This window comes from Anomaloglossus baeobatrachus, chromosome 12 (genome assembly GCF_048569485.1).
Source record: "Anomaloglossus baeobatrachus isolate aAnoBae1 chromosome 12, aAnoBae1.hap1, whole genome shotgun sequence".
In the NCBI taxonomy this organism is placed as follows: Eukaryota; Metazoa; Chordata; class Amphibia; order Anura; family Aromobatidae; genus Anomaloglossus; species Anomaloglossus baeobatrachus.
In genome coordinates this window covers 23,916,717-23,936,925 of record NC_134364.1, presented here as the reverse complement: position 1 = coordinate 23,936,925, position 20,209 = coordinate 23,916,717, and positions in this window count along the sequence as shown.

Below are 20,209 nucleotides of genomic sequence, written 5' to 3'. Positions count from 1 at the left end.
CCACCACAGAGTGCAGGGCACTTGGACTCCGTCCGAGTCAGCCCTTTCAATCAATGTGCTGGAGACCAGAGCCGTGCTTCTAGCTCTCCTAGCTTTTCACCACCTGTTGGCGGGCAGGCACATTCGAGTCCAGTCAGACAACGCGACAGCGGTTGCCTACATCAATCACCAAGGCAGGACACGCAGCCGCCTGGCAATGATGGAGGTACAACGCATCCTTCAATGGGCGGAGGACTCCAAGTCCACCATATCCGCAGTCCACATCCCAGGCGTGGAAAACTGGGAGGCAGATTATCTCAGCCGTCAAAGCGTGGACGGTGGCGAGTGGTCCCTGCACCCGGCAGTGTTTCAGTCGATCTGCCGCAAATGGGGAACTCCGGACGTGGACCTAATGGCATCCCGTCACAACAACAAAGTTCCTGTTTACGTGGCTCGCTCCCACGATCCTCAGGCCTTCGCCGCGGACGCTCTGGTTCAAGACTGGTCCCAGTTTCGTCTATCCTACGCGTTTCCCCCTCTAGCTCTCTTGCCCAGAGTCCTGCGCAAGATCAGAATGGAGGGCCGTCGAGTCATCCTCATTGCACCGGACTGGCCCAGGCGAGCTTGGTATCCGGACCTGCTCAATCTGTCCGTAGAGATACCGTGGCATCTCCCGGACCGTCCAGACCTACTCTCGCAAGGTCCGTTTTTCCGCCCGAATTCTGCGGCTCTCAAATTGACGGCGTGGCTCTTGAGTCCTGGATTTTGACGGCTTCTGGTATTCCTCCTGAAGTCATCTCCACTATGACTCGGGCCCGTAAGTCTTCCTCCGCTAAGATCTATCACAGGACTTGGAAAATTTTCCTGTCCTGGTGTCGCTCTACAGACAATCCTCCTTGGCCATTCTCCTTGCCGACCCTTCTGTCTTTTCTGCAGTCCGGTCTGCAGCTAGGACTGTCCCTCAACTCTCTCAAGGGACAAGTCTCAGCTCTGTCAGTTCTGTTCCAGCGGCGTCTCGCTCGGCTGGCTCAAATCCGCACCTTCATGCAAGGTGCGTCTCACATCATTCCGCCTTACCGGCGGCCCTTGGATCCCTGGGACCTTAACTTGGTCCTCACGGTATTGCAGAAACCCCCTTTTGAGCCTCTTAGGGAGGTTTCTTTGTATCGTCTTTCTCAGAAGGTGGCCTTTCTGGTTGCCATAACTTCCCTCAGGAGAGTCTCTGATTTGGCTGCGCTCACTTCGGAGTCACCTTTTTTTAGTTTTTCATCAAGACAAGGTGGTTCTCCGTCCGACTCCGGACTTTCTTCCTAAGGTGGTCTCTCCTTTCCACCTTAACCAGGACATTACCCTACCTTCCTTCTGTCCGGCTCCTGTTCATCGCTTTGAAAAAGCGCTGCATACTCTAGATCTGGTGCGTGCTCTCCGGATCTATGTGTCTCGCACCGCTGCTCTTAGGCGGTGCACCTCTCTTTTTGTGCTAACCACAGGTCGGCGCAAGGGTCTCTCTGCTTCTAAGCCGACCTTAGCCCGTTGGATTAGATCGACCATTTCGGACGCCTACCAGAGTACTCAGGTGCCTCCCCCGCCGGGGATCAAGGCACACTCGACCAGAGCTGTCGGTGCCTCTTGGGCTTTTAGGCACCAGGCTACAGCTCAACAAGTCTGTCAGGCTGCCACTTGGACTAGCCTGCATACCTTTTCAAAGCACTACCAAGTGCATGCTCATGCTTCGGCAGATGCGAGCTTGGGCAGACGCATCCTTCAGGCGGCTGTCGCCCATTTGTGAAGTTAGGTTCTGCCTACTTCTTAGTTTTTCTGTTTATTCCCACCCATGGACTGCTTTGGAACGTCCCATGGTCTGGGTCTCCGAAAGGAACGATAAAGAAAAAGAGAATTTTGTTTACTTACCGTAAATTCTTTTTCTTATAGTTCCGTATTGGGAGACCCAGCTCCCTCCCTGTTGCCTGTTGGCAGTTTCTTGTTCCGCGTGTTATCACCGGCTGTTGTCATGGACAGAGTCTCCGGTTGTTCCGGCTCTTGCTCTGTTCTACTTGTGGGTGGCTATTCTCCTTCAGCTTTTGCACTAAACTGGCTAGGACTGGCTCACCAGGGGGTGTATAAGCTCAGAGGGAGGAGCTACACTTTTAGGTGTAGTACTTTGTGTGTTCTCCGGAGGCAGAAGCTAAACACCCATGGTCTGGGTCTCCCAATACGGAACTATAAGAAAAAGAATTTACGGTAAGTAAACAAAATTCTCTTTTTCTATCCTTATGAGTGTAATTTAAGGAGAGTGTCTTAGGAGAGATTTGGGCTCATTTTCCCATCACCCACCTGTCCATGATGTCTGAAATGTCTTTAAAGGAAAACCACAAATGTTAGACGTCCTGTTTTCCTCACGATGTAAGTTGCCGTTTTCAGCAGATTACGGCCTCCAAAATGACAGAAATAAACGTTCGCAATCATCTAAATGATTAATCTATAATTCTCGTGCATCCATTCATAAATACCAGAGTGTCACATCCCGTGCCATAGACTGTCTGTGTCACAGACTTTAAAGGGGTAGTCCAGGACTGCACGGGATCTCCAGTTCTCTCCCTCCCAGGACTGCACGGGATCTCCAGTTCTCTCCCTCCCAGGACTGCACGGGATCTCCAGTTCTCTCCCTCCCAGGACTGCACGGGATCTCCAGTTCTCTCCCTCCCAGGACTGCACGGGATCTCCAGTTCTCTCCCTCCCAGGACTGCACGGGATCTCCAGTTCTCTCCCTCCCAGGACTGCACGGGATCACCGGTCTACTCCCTCCCAGGACTGCACGGGCTCACCGGTCTTCTCCCTCCCAGGACTGCACGGGCTCACCGGTCTTCTCCCTCCCAGGACTGCACGGGCTCACCGGTCTTCTCCCTCCCAGGACTGCACGGGCTCACCGGTCTTCTCCCTCCCAGGACTGCACGGGCTCACCGGTCTTCTCCCTCCCAGGACTGCACGGGCTCACCGGTCTTCTCCCTCCCAGGACTGCACTGGATCACCGGTCTTTTCCCTCCCAGGACTACACTGGATCACCGGTCTTCTCCCACCTAGGACTGCACGGGATCACCGGTCTTCTCCCACCTAGGACTGCACGGGATCACCGGTCTTCTCCCTCCCAGGACTACACTGGATCACCGGTCTTTTCCCTCCCAGGACTGCACGGGATCACCGGTCTTCTCCCTCCCAGGACTGCACGGGATCACCGGTCTTCTCAGTTTCACAAAAGTCCTAAGTTCGAGAGCTTTTTCACCTTCACTCTCAGACAGCAAGTCAGGCAGGAAGGTGAACTCTCTGTTATCACTTGTGTCAAATCCAAAAACAGGAGGGAAGAGGATGGCCGGCCCCACCTAGCTCTAGTTCTCGTTCCGAAAACACGGACCCATTAAAAAAAAAACAAAAAACCTCTCAGCACTATAGGTTCTGGAGTCTGCTTCTCAGGCTTGACACCTACTTTCTTCATCGTTCCTTATGGGAGACCCAGACCATGGGGTGTATAGCTTCTGCCTCCGGAGGACACACAAAGTACTACACTAAAAAGTGTAGCTCCTCCCTCCGAGCTTATACACCCCCTGGATAACCATATCTAGCCAGTTCAATGCTTTGTGTTCAGGAGGCACACATCCACACATGCATCTCATATGATTTTTGATTTTAAAGAGTTGTCAATTCCCTAAAGGGACAGGTCTCGGCTCTGTCAGTGTTGTTCCAGCGGCGTCTCGCCCGGCTGGCTCAGGTCCGCACCTTCATGCAGGGCGCATCTCACATCATTCCGCCTTACCGGCGGCCTTTGGATCCCTGGGACCTCAATCTGGTCCTCACGGCCTTACAGAAACCCCCCTTTGAGCCTCTTAGAGAGGTTTCTTTGTCTCGTCTTTCACAGAAAGTGGTCTTTCTGGTGGCCATAACTTCTCTCAGGAGAGTCTCTGATTTGGCTGCGCTCTCTTCGGAGTCACCTTTTTTGGTTTTTCACCAAGACAAGGTGGTTCTCCGTCCGACTCCGGACTTTCTCCCTAAGGTGGTTTCTCCTTTCCACCTTAACCAAGACATTTCATTGCCTTCCTTTTGTCCGGCCCCTGTGCATCGCTTTGAGAAAGCGTTGCATACTTTAGATCTGGTGCGGGCGCTCCGGATCTATGTGTCACGCACCGCTGTTCTTAGGCGGTGCACCTCTCTTTTTGTGCTGACCACAGGTCGGCGTAAGGGCCTCTCGGCTTCTAAACCGACCCTAGCTCGTTGGATTAGGTCGGCCATATCCGATGCCTACCAGTTTACTCAGGTGCCTCCACCGCCAGGGATCAAGGCACACTCGACCAGAGCTGTCGGTGCCTCTTGGGCTACGGCTCAGCAGGTCTGTCAGGCTGCCACTTGGTCTAGTCTACACACCTTTTCGAAGCACTACCAAGTGCATGCTCATGCTTCGGCAGATGCGAGCTTGGGCAGACGCACCCTTCTGGCGGCTGTCGCCCATTTGTGAAGTTAGGTTTCGCCTACTTCTCAGTTTTCTGTTTATTTCCCACCCAAGGACTGCTTTGAGACGTCCCATGGTTTGGGTCTCCCATAAGGAACGATAAAGAAAAAGAGAATTTCTTCGGCGCTCCATTGGGAGACCCAGACGATTGGGTGTATAGCTACTGCCTCCGGAGGCCACACAAAGCATTACACTAAAAAGTGTAAGGCCCCTCCCCTTCTGGCTATACACCCCCCGTGGGAACACGGGATGCTCAGTTTTCAAGCTTTGTGCGAAGGAGGTCAGACATCCACGCATAGCTCCACTGTTTAGTCAGCAGTAGCTGCTGACTATATCGGATGGAAGACAAGAGGGCCCATATGGGGTCCCCAGCATGCTCCCTTCTCACCCCACTTGCGGTTTGTTAAGGTTGAGGTACCCATTGCGGGTACGGAGGCTGGAGCCCACATGCTGCTTTCCTTCCCCATCCCCCTGAGGGGCTCTGTGGAAGTGGGATCTTACCGGCCCCCAAACCCTGAGGCCGGGCTCCATCCACAGACCCAGAGAACCTGCTGGAGGAGCTGAGTACCGTCAGGGACAAGGCCCTGCAACATTCAGGTACTCTGTGTCCCCGCACAGACAGGCCACGCACACTCCAGACTTGCTGGGTGTGCTAGTGCGCCGGGGACAGTAGCGCTGCGCGCTCGGGTTAAGTCACTGCAGCTTAGCTGAGTGATTGTCTGTGTTGGGAACTATCGCGCCGACCGCCCCTGGAGCGGCGGCGCGGCTGGGACTTGTGGTGCGCCGGGGACTCGCGCTGACCGCGCTTTTACGGCGGCAGCGCTCATAAATCTAGTCCCCGGCTTTTGCGGCCTAGCTCCGCTTCGTTCCCGCCCCCACCCTGTCAATCAGGGAAAGGGAGAGACGCTGTACAATTGTCAGCGCCGAGGGCTGGAGTCTTATTTACATACTCCAGCCCTCTCACTTGGCACAGTGGGGACGCAAGTTTCCCGCTCTTGGTCTAAACACGCCCAGGGCCCGCCCCTCTCCACAGGACGCCGGCAGCCATTCCTGCATGCAGTCTGGCTGGAGAACGGACACAGGCTCTGGGGGACTCAGACAAGGGACTCTGGCGACCACACACCCGCGTTTCTGCGGGCGGTAAGCTGCACATAAGTGCTGGCCCCACTAGTGCCACAGTGTTTTTTGGTGCATTTTTTCCCTGTACCATATATATTGATATTGCACTGTACGGTCGCTTCTTGGCTTATACCCTATATTGCTCTGAGGAGACAACAACATGTCATCCGCAAAACGCAAGGGTGCCAAGGCACGGGCGGTATGCACTGCTTGTGTCGCATGTGGGGCTAATCTACCGGCAGGCTCCAATGACCCCCATTGTGTGCAATGTTCAATCCCTGTGCCACTTCGGCAGCCAGAGCCTATGGTAGTAGTGGCCCAGGCAGAGACACCTGTGAACCCTGCCCCGGTGACGGGGACAGAATTTGCAATTTTTGCTGATAAGATGTCTGTGACTATGACAAAAATCCTGGAGACCTTGCAGTCCAGGCCAGTTACTCAGACCATGGACACTGCTGTGTCTATGCTCCCCGGTCCCCCTCAGTTGGAACTAATCCGTACTTCAAGGGGGTCCCAGGCATCACAGGCTGAAGACTCTGACTCGGATGACAGTCCCAGGCAGCCTAAGCGGGCTCGCTGGGAAAGACCCTCGACGTCATCACACTGGTCAGGGTCTCAACGAGAAGAGTCCCTGTGTGAGGAGACAGAGGTGGGTGATCAGGAATCTAATCCTGACACCGCTCTCAATCTAGATACCCCTGATGGTGACGCAATGGTAAATGACCTTATAGCGGCCATCAATAGACTGTTGGATATTTCTCCCCCAGCCCCTTCAGCAGAGGAGGCAGCTGCACAACAGGAGAAGTTCCATTTTCGGTATCCCAAGCGTAAATTGAGTACTTTTCTGGACCACTCTGACTTCAGAGAATCAGTCCAGAAACATCATGCTTATCCAGACAAGCGTTTTTCCAAACGTCTTAAGGATACACGTTATCCCTTTCCCCCTGACGTGGTCAAACGCTGGACCCAGTGTCCAAAGGTGGATCCCCCAATATCCAGGCTTGCGGCTAGATCCATAGTTGCAGTGGAGGATGGGGCTTCACTTAAAGATGCCAATGACAGACAGATGGACCTGTGGTTGAAATCTGTCTATGAAGCTATCGGCGCGTCGTTTGCTCCAGCATTCGCGGCCGTGTGGGCACTCCAAGCTATTTCCGCTGGTCTGGCACAGGTGGACTCTTTCATACGTCCAGCAGTGCCGCAAGTGGCGTCCTTAACTACGCAAATGTCTGCGTTTGCGACATACGCTATCAATGCGGTACTGGACTCTACGAGCCGTACCTCAATGGCGTCTGCCAACTCTGTGGTTTTGCGCAGAGCCTTGTGGTTAAAGGAATGGAAAGCAGATTCTGCTTCCAAGAAATGTTTAACCAGCTTGCCGCTATCTGGAGACAGACTGTTTGGTGAGCAATTGGCTGAAATCATTAAACAGTCCAAGGGTAAGGACTCCTCCTTACCCCAGCCCAGATCAAGCAAACCTCAGCAGAGGAAGTGGCAGTCGAGGTTTCGGTCCTTTCGAGGCTCGGGCAAGCCCCAATTCTCCTCGTCCAAAGGGACTCAGAAGGAGCAAAGGAGCTCAGATGCCTGGCGGGCTCACTCACGCCCCAAGAAAGCAACCGGAGGAGCCGCTTCCAAGCCGGCTACCTCATGACTTTCGGCCTCCTCTCTCCGCATCCTCGGTCGGTGGCAGGCTCTCCCGCTTTTGCGACATTTGGCTGCCACAGGTCAAAGACCGTTGGGTGAGAGACATTCTGTCTCACGGGTACAGGATAGAGTTCAGTTCTCGTCCTCCGCCTCGGTTCTTCAGAACTTCCCCACATCCCGACCGAGCAGATGCCCTTCTGCAGGCGGTGGGCTCTCTAAGAGCAGAAGGAGTGGTGATCCCTGTTCCTCTTCAGGAACAAGGGCAAGGTTTTTACTCCAATCTCTTTGTGGTGCCAAAAAAGGACGGCTCATTCCGTCCTGTTCTGGACCTAAAACTGCTCAACAAGCATGTGAACGCAAGGCGGTTCCGGATGGAATCCCTCCGCTCCGTCATTGCCTCAATGTCTCAAGGAGATTTCCTTGCATCAATAGACATCAAAGATGCTTATCTCCACGTGCCGATTGCTACAGAGCACCAACGCTTTCTACGTTTCGTGATAGGAGACGACCATCTACAATTCGTAGCTCTGCCATTTGGTCTGGCGACAGCCCCACGGGTTTTCACCAAGGTCATGGCGGCAGTGGTAGCAATCTTGCACTCTCAGGGACACTCGGTGATCCCTTACTTAGACGATCTGCTTGTCAAAGCACCCTCTCAAGGGGCATGCCAACTCAGCCTGAATGTTGCGCTGGAGACTCTCCAGACTTTCGGGTGGATCATCAACTTTTCAAAGTCCAATCTGTCACCGACCCAATCACTAACGTATCTTGGCATGGAGTTTCATACTCTCTCAGCGATAGTGAAACTTCCGCTGGACAAGCAGCGGTCGCTACAGACAGGGGTGCAGTCTCTCCTTCAAGGTCAGTCGCACCCCTTGAGGCGCCTCATGCACTTCCTAGGGAAGATGGTGGCAGCAATGGAGGCAGTCCCGTTTGCGCAGTTTCATCTGCGCCCACTTCAGTGGGACATTCTCCGCCAATGGGACGGGAAGTCAACATCCCTGGACAGGGAAGTCTCCCTGTCCCAGACGACCAAGGACTCTTTGCAGTGGTGGCTTCTTCCCACCTCTTTATCACAGGGAAGATCCTTCCTACCCCCATCCTGGGCAGTAGTCACGACGGACGCGAGTCTGTCAGGGTGGGGAGCAGTTTTTCTCCACCACAGGGCTCAGGGTACGTGGACTCAGCAGGAGTCCACCCTTCAGATCAATGTTCTGGAAATCAGGGCAGTGTATCTGGCCCTACTAGCCTTCCAGCAGTGGCTGGAAGGAAAGCAGATCCGAATTCAGTCGGACAACTCCACAGCGGTGGCATACATCAACCACCAAGGAGGGACACGCAGTCGGCAAGCCTTCCAGGAAGTCCGGCGGATTCTGATGTGGGTGGAGGACAGAGCATCCACCATATCCGCGGTTCACATCCCGGGCGTGGAAAACTGGGAAGCAGACTTCCTCAGTCGCCAGGGTATGGACGCAGGGGAGTGGTCCCTTCACCCAGACGTGTTTCAGGAAATCTGTCACCGCTGGGGGGTGCCGGATGTCGACCTAATGGCGTCTCGGCACAACAACAAGGTTCCGACCTTCATGGCGCGGTCTCGCGATCAAAGAGCTCTGGCGGTAGACGCCTTGGTGCAAGATTGGTCGCAGTTCCGGCTCCCTTATGTGTTTCCACCTCTGGCACTCTTGCCCAGAGTGCTACGCAAGATCAGATCCGATTGCAGCCGCGTCATACTCGTCGCCCCAGACTGGCCGAGGAGGTCGTGGTACCCGGATCTGTGGCATCTCACGGTCGGCCAACCGTGGGCACTACCAGACCGACCAGACTTACTGTCCCAAGGGCCGTTTTTCCATCGGAATTCTGCGGCCCTGAACCTGACTGTGTGGCCATTGAGTCCTGGATCCTAGCGTCTTCAGGATTATCCCAAGGGGTCGTTGCCACCATGAGACAGGCTAGGAAGCCCACGTCTGCTAAGATCTACCACAGAACGTGGAAGATATTCTTATCCTGGTGCTCTGCTCAGGGAGTGTCTCCCTGGCCATTGGCATTGCCTACTTTTCTTTCTTTCCTGCAATCTGGGTTAGAAAAAGGTTTGTCGCTCGGCTCCCTTAAAGGGCAAGTCTCAGCTCTATCCGTCTTTTTTCAGAAGCGTCTAGCACGACTTTCTAAGGTGCGCACGTTCCTGCAGGGGGTTTGTCATATCGTACCCCCGTACAAGCGGCCGTTAGATCCATGGGATCTGAACAGGGTACTTGTTGCCCTCCAGAAGCCGCCCTTCGAGCCTCTGAGGGATGTTTCACTTTCTCGACTATCGCAGAAAGTGGCTTTTCTGGTAGCGATCACATCTCTTCGGAGAGTGTCTGAGCTAGCAGCGCTGTCTTCCAAGGCTCCTTTCCTGGTCTTCCACCAGGACAAGGTAGTGCTGCGCCCCATTCAGGAGTTTCTCCCTAAGGTGGTATCCTCTTTTCATCTAAATCAGGATATCTCCTTGCCTTCCTTTTGTCCTCATGCAGTTCATCGGTATGAGAAGGATTTACATTTGTTAGATCTGGTGAGAGCACTCAGAATCTACATTTCCCGCACGGCGCCCCTGCGCTGCTCCGATGCACTCTTTGTCCTTGTCGCTGGTAAGCGCAAAGGGTCGCAGGCTTCAAAAGCCACCCTGGCTCGATGGATCAAAGAACCAATTCTTGAAGCCTACCGTTCTGCTGGGCTTCCGGTTCCTTCAGGGCTAAAGGCCCACTCAACCAGAGCCGTGGGTGCGTCCTGGGCATTACGACACCAGGCTACGGCTCAACAGGTGTGCCAGGCAGCCACCTGGTCGAGTCTGCACACTTTCACCAAACATTATCAGGTGCATACCTATGCTTCGGCGGACGCCAGCCTAGGTAGAAGAGTCCTGCAGGCGGCGGTTGCCTCCTCGTAGGGAAGGGCTGTTTTTGCAGCTCTAACATGAGGTATTTCTTTACCCACCCAGGGACTGCTTTTGGACGTCCCAATCGTCTGGGTCTCCCAATGGAGCGCCGAAGAAGAAGGGAATTTTGTTACTTACCGTAAATTCCTTTTCTTCTAGCTCCAATTGGGAGACCCAGCACCCGCCCTGTTTCCTTCGGGATTTTTGTTTTTTTCGGGTACACATGTTGTTCATGTTGAACGGTTTTCAGTTCTCCGATGTTCTTCGGATTGAATTTGTTTAAACCAGTTATTGGCTTTCCTCCTTCTTGCTTTGGCACTAAAACTGAGCAGCCCGTGATCCCACGGGGGGTGTATAGCCAGAAGGGGAGGGGCCTTACACTTTTTAGTGTAATGCTTTGTGTGGCCTCCGGAGGCAGTAGCTATACACCCAATCGTCTGGGTCTCCCAATTGGAGCTAGAAGAAAAGGAATTTACGGTAAGTAACAAAATTCCCTTCTTTGTTTACTTACCGTAAATTCTTTTTCTTATAGTTCCGACATGGGAGACCCAGCACCCTCCCTATTGCCTGTTGGCAGTTTTCTTGTTCCGTGTGTTTTCACCGGCTGTTGTTGTAGACAGAGGTTCCGGTTGTTCCGGGTTTTTGCTCTATCTCTACTTGTGGGTGGATGTCCTCCTTCAGCTTTTGCACTAAACTGGCTATATTTGGTTATCCAGGGGGTGTATATGCTCGGAGGGAGGAGCTACACTTTGTGTGTCCTCCGGAGGCAGAAGCTATACACCTATGGTCTGGGTCTCCCATGTCGGAACTATAAGAAAAAGAATTTACGGTAAGTAACAAAATTCTCTTTTTTCTGGACCTGTCTTGCTGCCACCTTACACCATTGATAACATAGGCGTGCTGGGCCATCCTTGGTGGGGGTGGGGGGACCTGTTTTATTATTGTTTTTTTTAAAGTTTCGTTTTTTCTTTTTTATTTAAAAACTCAAATATATGTATTTCAATGTTGGCTGTGTGGTTCCCTGCACAATGCTGGCTGCAGAATGAGCTCACTGAGAGTCAGTCAGTGAGCTGCCTCTGAGCATGGACTTTATAACTCTTAGGCTAAGTTCCCAGAATGAGTATTTGGGGCATTTTTTCTGCTCCGTGTTCCAGCAAAGCAGCTAAGATATATGTAATCCTCGTACCGTTTGGGACGTTTTTTGATTTATTTTTTGCAGCAATTGACCTGCGGTGCCTTAGAATCCACGGCGTGTCCATTTCTCACTGTAAATACCAGTTTTATTTCAGGATTTTCTACAGACACAAAAAAGGCAGCTAAGCATAAAAATGTATGAAGGCAATAAGGCTGACGCGTTTCACCATCGGACAGACGTCCTCCTTAGGACGGGCATGTGTGTCAGTGCAACAGACAGGGATGTAGTACTACAACTCCCAGCATTTTAACTTCACATATTCCTTTTAGTTACCCCTCCAACCAACATTACTTTACGCTTTTTCACATTCTACCGTATTTTTCGGACTATAAGACGCACTTTTTCCCCCCAAATGTTGGGGGAAAGTGGGGGGTGCATCTTATAGTTTGAATGTGGCTGCAGGGAATGAGGGTGCTGCGGTGGAGCGGGTCATCGGGGGCATGAGCGGGCTGTAGCAGCGCCTACCGTGGGCCCGCTCATTTCATATGCACGCCCATCCTCCCACCCATCTCTCGGCGCGGACAGGTGGGCGGGGGATGCGCGCATAGTAAACAGCCGGCCCGCATGATCACCCCTGACAACTACAGCCTGGAGTGATCATGTGCGGCTGTATTCATTGCCCCCCGCGCATCATCATCAGCGCAGTGAATCAGTATACTCACCGGCCATGATCCCTGCAGCATCGCGATCCCCTCCTATCTGTGCCCGCCGCGGCTGTTTGTGGAGACTAGCGGTGCGCACAGGGATGACGTCATCGCTGTGCACACGTGTCCACACGCAGCCGCGGCCGGCACAGACAGGAGGGGATCGCGATGCTGCAAGGATCGTGGCCGGCTCCACACAGGTAAGCGGTGCTGCTGCTGACACAGACGGGAGGAGGAGCGATGCTGCATGGAGCAAGGAAAGGTGAGTATGAACGTTTTTGTTTTTTTTTGTGTGTGCCACAGGATGTGGGTATATAGCAGGATGACGGCATATACCAGGATGGAGGTATATAGCAGGATGCGGCCATATAGCAGGATGGGGGTATATAGCAGGATGGGGGTATATAGCAGGATGTGGGTCTATAGTAGGATGGGAGCACATACCAGGTAGGCAGTACATAGCTGGATGGGGGGGCTATACCAGGATGAGGGACATATATATATATATATAATATATATATATATATATAGATATAGATATATATATATATATATATATATTATAATCTCACATACATACATACATGGCAGGAGGAGCATTACCAGCATGGGGTACCTTAGTAGAGAATTTGGGGACTTTACCCCCCCATAACAGTGTCAGCAGCAGATCCTCACCCCCATAACAGTGTGTCATTACCACATTTTTTGCTTAAAATTTTGTTTTCCTATTTTCCTCCTCTAAAACCAGGGTACGTCTTATGGTCCGAAAAATACGTTGTTGTTTTTTTGGGGGGGTTTTCTGCTTGGTATCCTCCTCTCCTTACCTGATTCTATTGGTACTACAAGTCCCAGCACACGTCCCTGCTTATTCTATTTGTTTTATAACATTGAAGCTTCACCTCCTTATTCCTAAATTCTGGTTATTTGGTGTGGGTTATTGCGCGTTTCACTTGGTCTCGCTCCTTATTTTCCTCGATTCTATGAAGTCAGGTTCTAACCTTTTAGTTCTCCCATCTTAACACTGGATGTGTGTATTATTACATCTCTCACCACCATGTGTCAGCATTATGCACTTCTGCCTTTCTCTTAATTGCTCTTGGCCCCTGATGTCCTTTTTTATCCATTTAAAAGCTACAGTAAATTTATCACTTAGACATGAGCCATGGATGAGGGAGTCGGGGAAATTGAGGCGTCGGAGGTTACCCACTTTGCAGCCCTGGTTATAATGAGCTCACTGATGGATTCTCAGTTCACTCATTGCACAGGGAAACAAAACTTTTAAATGAAAAAGGTGCAAATTTTTAATTTTTTAACATTTAAGTAAAAAAAAAACCAAAAAATAAAACTTAATATCCATTAAGGCCCTGTGCACACGGTGCGTTTTTATGCATTAAGTGACATTTTGTCACAAAACTGTATGCAACTCCTTATGCCAGCAGTGAATGAGAATTGTGAAGTTTGTGCACGTTGCTTTTTTTCCTTGCAGATTTGGTGCAGAAATAAATCTGTAGCATGGCAATTCTGACATATTTATGGCATAAGACTTTCTATCCGTGATCCACAACATGTTGCAATCTACAGACTGCAGATCTGCCCCTCCGCCATCCCCTCACCGGCAGCGGGGGTCCGGATTATAGGAGTTGTAGTTGTTCGCAGGTTATGGAGCATTTACCCTGATTCAGATTTTTACCCCTTTCACTGGAAATTGTTCCTTGGCCCCGGGACCTTCTTGGAATACAATTCTCAGACACATGGTATCTTTCCATCACCGGCGTCTCGTGCTCTGAATCCGTTGCGGTTCGGGGTGATGCACTCGCTGACATAACACAAGGCTGCTTTGAGTTAAAAACAAGAATAATCCCAGTGTAAAGGAAAGAAGAATAATTCCTGGGAATATTTAAGAAATTATACCAAGAAACCAGATACACTAGAAAGTTAGTGAACGGCATTTCCAGCTTCCTGTATTTAGCCGATTGTGCAACAGTAAGAACGGTTTATGCAACATTTTTACATAGAGAAAAATTATACAATGTGTACTGTCTGGCTCCACCACTAGGGGGAGCTCACTACCATCACTTTGTAATGGTGTGTAGTGTATACATGTATGCAGGAATCCCTGACCACCACTAGGGGGAGCTCATTACCATCACTTTGTAATGGTGTGTAGTGTATACATGTATGCAGGAATCCCTGACCACCACTAGGGGGAGCTCATTACCATCACTTTGTAATGGTGTGTAGTGTATACATGTATGCAGGAATCCCTGACCACCACTAGGGGGAGCTCATTACCATCACTTTGTAATGGTGTGTAGTGTATACATGTATGCAGGAATCCCTGACCACCACTAGGGGGAGCTCATTACCATCACTTTGTAATGGTGTGTAGTGTATACATGTATGCAGGAATCCCTGACCTCCACTAGGGGGAGCTCACTACCATCACTTTGTAATGGTGTGTAGTGTATACATGTATGCAGGAATCCCTGACCTCCACTAGGGGGAGCTCATTACCATCACTTTGTAAAGGTGTGTAGTGTATACATGTATGCAGGAATCCCTGACCATCACTAGGGGGAGCTCACTGCAGACTTTATGGTGTCTAGTGTATAAATATATGCAGGAGTCCCTGACCACCACCAGGGGGAGCTCACTGCAGACTATGTAATGATGTCTAGTGTATACATGTATGCAGGAATCCCTGACCACCACTAGGGGGAGCTAATTGCAGACCTTATGGTGTCTAGTGTATGCAGGGATCTCTGTCCACCTGCAAATGGAGCTCACTGCATACTTTGTAATGGTGTCTAGTGTATACATGTACGCAGGAATCTGACCACTACCATGGGGAGCTCACTGTATACTTTCTAATGGTGTCTAGTGTATAAATATATGCAGGAATCTCTAGCCACCACCAGGGGGAGCTCACTGTATATTTTGTAATGATGTCTAGTGTATAAATATATGCAGGAATATCTAGCCACCACTAGGGGGAGCTCACTGTATATTTTGTAATGATGTCTAGTGTATAAATATATGCAGGAATATCTAGCCACCACTAGGGGGAGCTCACTACATACTTTAAAATGGTGTCTAGTGTATAAATATATGCAGGAATCTCTAGCCACCACTAGGGGGAGCTCACTGTATACTTTGTAATGATGTCTAGTGTATAAATATATGCAGGAATATCTGGCCACCACTAGGGGGAGCTCCCTGCATACTTTGTAATGGTGTTTAGTGTATAAATATATGCAGGAATCTCTGGCCACCACTAGGGGGAGCTCCCTGCATACTTTGTAATGGTGTCTAGTGTATAAATATATGCAGGAATCTCTGGCCACCACTAGGGGGAGCTCACTGTATACTTTGTAATGATGTCTAGTGTATAAATATATGCAGGAATATCTGGCCACCACTAGGGGGAGCTCCCTGCATACTTTGTAATGGTGTCTAGTGTATAAATATATGCAGGAATCTCTGGCTACCACTAGGGGGAGCTCACTGTATACTTTGTAATGATGTCTAGTGTATAAATATATGCAGGAATATCTGGCCACCACTAGGGGGAGCTCCCTGCATACTTTGTAATGGTGTCTAGTGTATAAATATATGCAGGAATCTCTGGCTACCACTAGGGGGAGCTCACTGTATACTTTGTAATGATGTCTAGTGTATAAATATATGCAGGAATATCTGGCCACCACTAGGGGGAGCTCCCTGCATACTTTGTAATGGTGTCTAGTGTATAAATAGTATAAATATATGCCGGAATCTCTGGCCACCACTTGGGGGAGCTCACTGTATACTTTGTAATGGTGTCTAGTGTATAAATAGTATAAATATATGCAGGAATCTGGCCACCACTAGGGGGAGCTCACTGCTTGTTTTGTAATGGTGTCTAGTGTATAAATATATGCCGGAATCTCTGGCCACCACTAGGGGGAGCTCAGGAACTTATTGCATACTGTTCATACATTGCACTCAACAATATAGCTGTATGCAGTAACCTCCCTCTAGTGGTGGCTGCAACTCTATCAGTGGTCACCACTAGGGGCAGCATACTGTATCATTAGTGGTGAGTGCAGAGAGCTACAATTTAATTCCACGTTTGCAGGGGGTTTGGAGCTTTGTGTCAGTAAAGCATGGCTTGATTGGACATTTACCTGAGGCATGTGATGGTCTAATATATGTCTGTGGTCTTTAATGAGCCTCCGCGGCCGTCTCTCTGAATCCGCACAGGCCCAGGAATAATGACACAGATTGTGGATGACAAATCTCGCTCATTCCTCCTGGATGTGGAAATTGCGCAGACGTCCACTTGTGCACAAATCCCTATATCAATATGTGCAAAACAATGGAGCGGCCGAGGCCGGGCTGCGACACACCGGCAATCACATCGTAATGACCGGACGCTTAGTGGACGGGATTGACTGTTGCTAAGAAACCGCACCCCCTGTATGGACAGCACTATTGATTAGCACTTCATGGCGGCTTTAGTAAATAAGCAAAGAGATGCGGGAACACGACGGCGCTCAGACACAAATTACCCGTCTGGACCCCGGTACGTATCGCTGCTGGATTTCTTCTGAAGTGCCGACGCACGTTCTGCTGCAAACCGCCGGAAGTCTAGAAACGTCCAATATTCTGCATTATAGCATGTATATGTCTGCAGTCTCCAACCCGCGAGACTACAACTCCCAACGTGCTCCGGCGGCTGCAGGGCTTTCAAAATTAGGGATTTGTCTGATTTTTATTTTATTATTTTAAAAACCAGCGACTTTGTGATTTACCTCATGAAAACTCTGTTCCATTTATAACCTCATCAAAGATCAACTCAACTGCAAACTGCTCTGAACGGCCGGGAGGCAGAGAAGTGCCGCGGTCCTGGGGGTGGGAGGAGCGCCGCGGTCCTGGGGGCGGGAGGAGCGCCGCGGTCCTGGGGGCGGGAGGAGCGCCGCGGTCCTGGGGGCGGGAGGAGCGCCGCGGTCCTGGGGGCGGGAGGGGAGCGCCGCGGTCCTGGGGGCGGGAGGAGCGCCGCGGTCCTGGGGGCGGGAGGGGAGCGCCGCGGTCCTGGGGGCGGGAGGAGCGCCACGGTCCTGGGGGCGGGAGGAGCGCCACGGTCCTGGGGGCAAAACATTATACAACCGCTTTAACATGGTGTAATGGAATCTGGCACAATATATTTGCGCAGGGTTCAGTCCTATTAATGAGATTGCAGTCCAGTACAATTCATTGCATTACTACAGTATTTTACCTACTTTTTTTTGTTTTTGTTTTTCCCTTTTCAAACTACCAATACAGTACCATAGTGCACAAAAAGAAGCGAGCGCAGCTCTGCTACATCCGAACGCTCATTTGTGCAATCAAGGAAATTCCTTATGAACATTTACTGGAACTGCGCCATCTGCTGGCCAATAAGAGCTCCTACATTACAGAATAAAATGTTTGTTTTTTATGCAATCATGTGAGTAAAAATCCCCAAATCTGTAACACGGAGCACAAGCTGGAGAGGGGCATGTGCAAATGGGATTCAATCACAAGTATTAGCTCAGCCATCACTGAGCAACATCTCCCTGCGGAAAACCATCAGTCAGTGATCGAAAGGGTGGAAATTCAGATCTTTACTAGGAAACCCGCAGTAAGATGTGTGGACGTCTGATTGCAAGCTCCTATGTTCAGGGCTGTAATACCGAAGATGTGCTTGGTCTAATAGTTGTACAGGATGATGGGAGAATGATTAAATTGTGATTGATAGATGGACGGATGGGTGATAGGTAATAGATAGTGATAGATGGATAGAGCGATGGATAAGTGATAGGTAATAGATAGTGATAGATGGATAAAGCGATGGATAAGTGATAGGTAATAGATAGTGATAGAGGGATGGATGGGTGATAGGTAATAGATAGTGATAGATGGATAGAGCGATGGATAAGTGATAGGTAATAAATAGTGATAGATGGATGGATAAAGCGATGGATAAGTGATAGAGTGATAGATACGGGATAGATATAGGGATAGATGCATGGATGGATTGAGCGATAGATGATTGGATAGAGTAATGGATGGATTGAGCAATAGATGGATATAGCGATGGATGGATAGAGTACTGGATGGATTGAGCGATGGATGGATAGAGTAATAGATGGATGGATATAGCGATGGATGGATAGAGTAATGGATGGATGGATTGAGCAATAAATGGATGGATGGATATAGCGATGAATGGATGGATTGAGCGATAGATGGATTGAGTGATAGATGGATGGATAGAGCAATAGATGGATGGATTGAGCAATAAATGGATGGATATAGCGATGGATGGATAGAGTAATGGATGGATGGATTGAGCAATAAATGGATGGATGGATTGAGCAATGGATGGATAGAAAAATGGATGGATATAGCGATGGATGGATGGATTGAGCAATAGATGGATATAGCGATAGATGGATATAGCGATGGATGGATAGAGCAATAGATGGATATAGCGATAGATGGATAGAACAATAGATGGATGGATATAGCGATGGATGGATTGAGCAATAGATGGATATAGCGATAGATGGATATAGCGATGGATGGATATAGCGATGGATGGATATAGCGATGGATGGATGGATTGAGCAATAGATGGATATAGCGATAGATGGATATAGCGATGGATGGATAGAGTAATGGATGGATTGAGTAATAGATGATTGGATGGATTGAGCAATGGATGGATATAGCGATAGATGGATGGCTATAGCGATGGATGGATGGATTGAGCAATAGATGGATATAGCGATAGATGGATGGCTATAGCGATGGATGGATAGAACAATGGATGGATTGAGCAATGGATGGATATAGTGATGGATGGATAGAACAATAGATGGATGGATTGAGCAATGGATGGATATAGTGATGGATGGATAGAACAATAGATGGATGGATTGAGCAATGGATGGATATAGTGATGGATGGATAGAACAATAGATGGATGGATATAGCGATGGATGGATAGAACAATAGATGGATGGATTGAGCAATGGATGGATATAGTGATGGATGGATAGAACAATAGATGGATGGATATAGCGATGGATGGATTGATTGAGCAATAAATGGATGGATGGATTGAGTGATAGATGAATGAATACAGCAATGGATGGAGGAATAGAGCAATGGATGGATGTGGAAGGATAGAGCGATGAATGGTTGGATGGATTGAGCTATAGCTCGATAAATGGATGGATAGAGCAATCTATGAAGAGAGCGATAGATGAATAGAGCAATGGAGGGATAGAGCGATAGAGAGATGGATGGATATCCATAGATAGAGCAATAGATGGAGCGATAGATGGATGATAAACACACAGGGAGTTGAGATTTACAGATAATGTTGAGGTATAGATATTAATAGACACATGTATATGGATAGTGGTGATTATATGGGGTTCAGCACCATGGACAGATCTCCCCACTGTCCCGTATCTGCTGCACCTGTATCTGCTGCACCTGTATCTGCTGCACCTGTATCTGCTGCACCTGTCTCTGCTGCACCTGTCTCTGCTGCACCTGTCTCTGCTGCACCTGTCTCTGCTGCACCTGTCTCTGCTGCACCTGTCTCTGCTGCACCTGTCTCTGCTGCACCTGTCTCTGCTGCACCTGTATCTGCTGCACCTGTATCTGCTGCACCTGTCTCTGCTGCACCTGTATCTGCCATCGACCTAACACCAAATCCTGCTCGGATAAGTAATATATTTTTCTTCTTACAGAACCAAAACAATATGTTACAATGTAACAAACGACGTCACTGAAGTTGTGCAACAATCATCATTTCCATTCACACGTACTGTATGATTAATTCCCAGCAATAAAAGGGTCATTTTAAAAATGGCATGGATCCGGATTAGGAAATGATGGCGCTTTCCTTCAGGCCCCTCCCATCCCTGGCCACAGACTGTATGTGGTGCGTTCATGTTAATGGCTCCGCGGTGCAATGCAATACAACCTGTGCACATTTCTGCTGCTGTTTCTGGAAGAAATCCCTTTAAAACAACCTTTATGCAGCATCAGTGAGGTATATGGTGTATGTCTCGCAGTACCATTACTGATTGAAATGATAAAATTCTGCTTATCTACAGCTGCCACAAGGGGGCGCACACGTCAATGTAGAGCTATACTGCTCCTATCGCGGGGCTCCCACCAGTAAATATATTAAATGTACA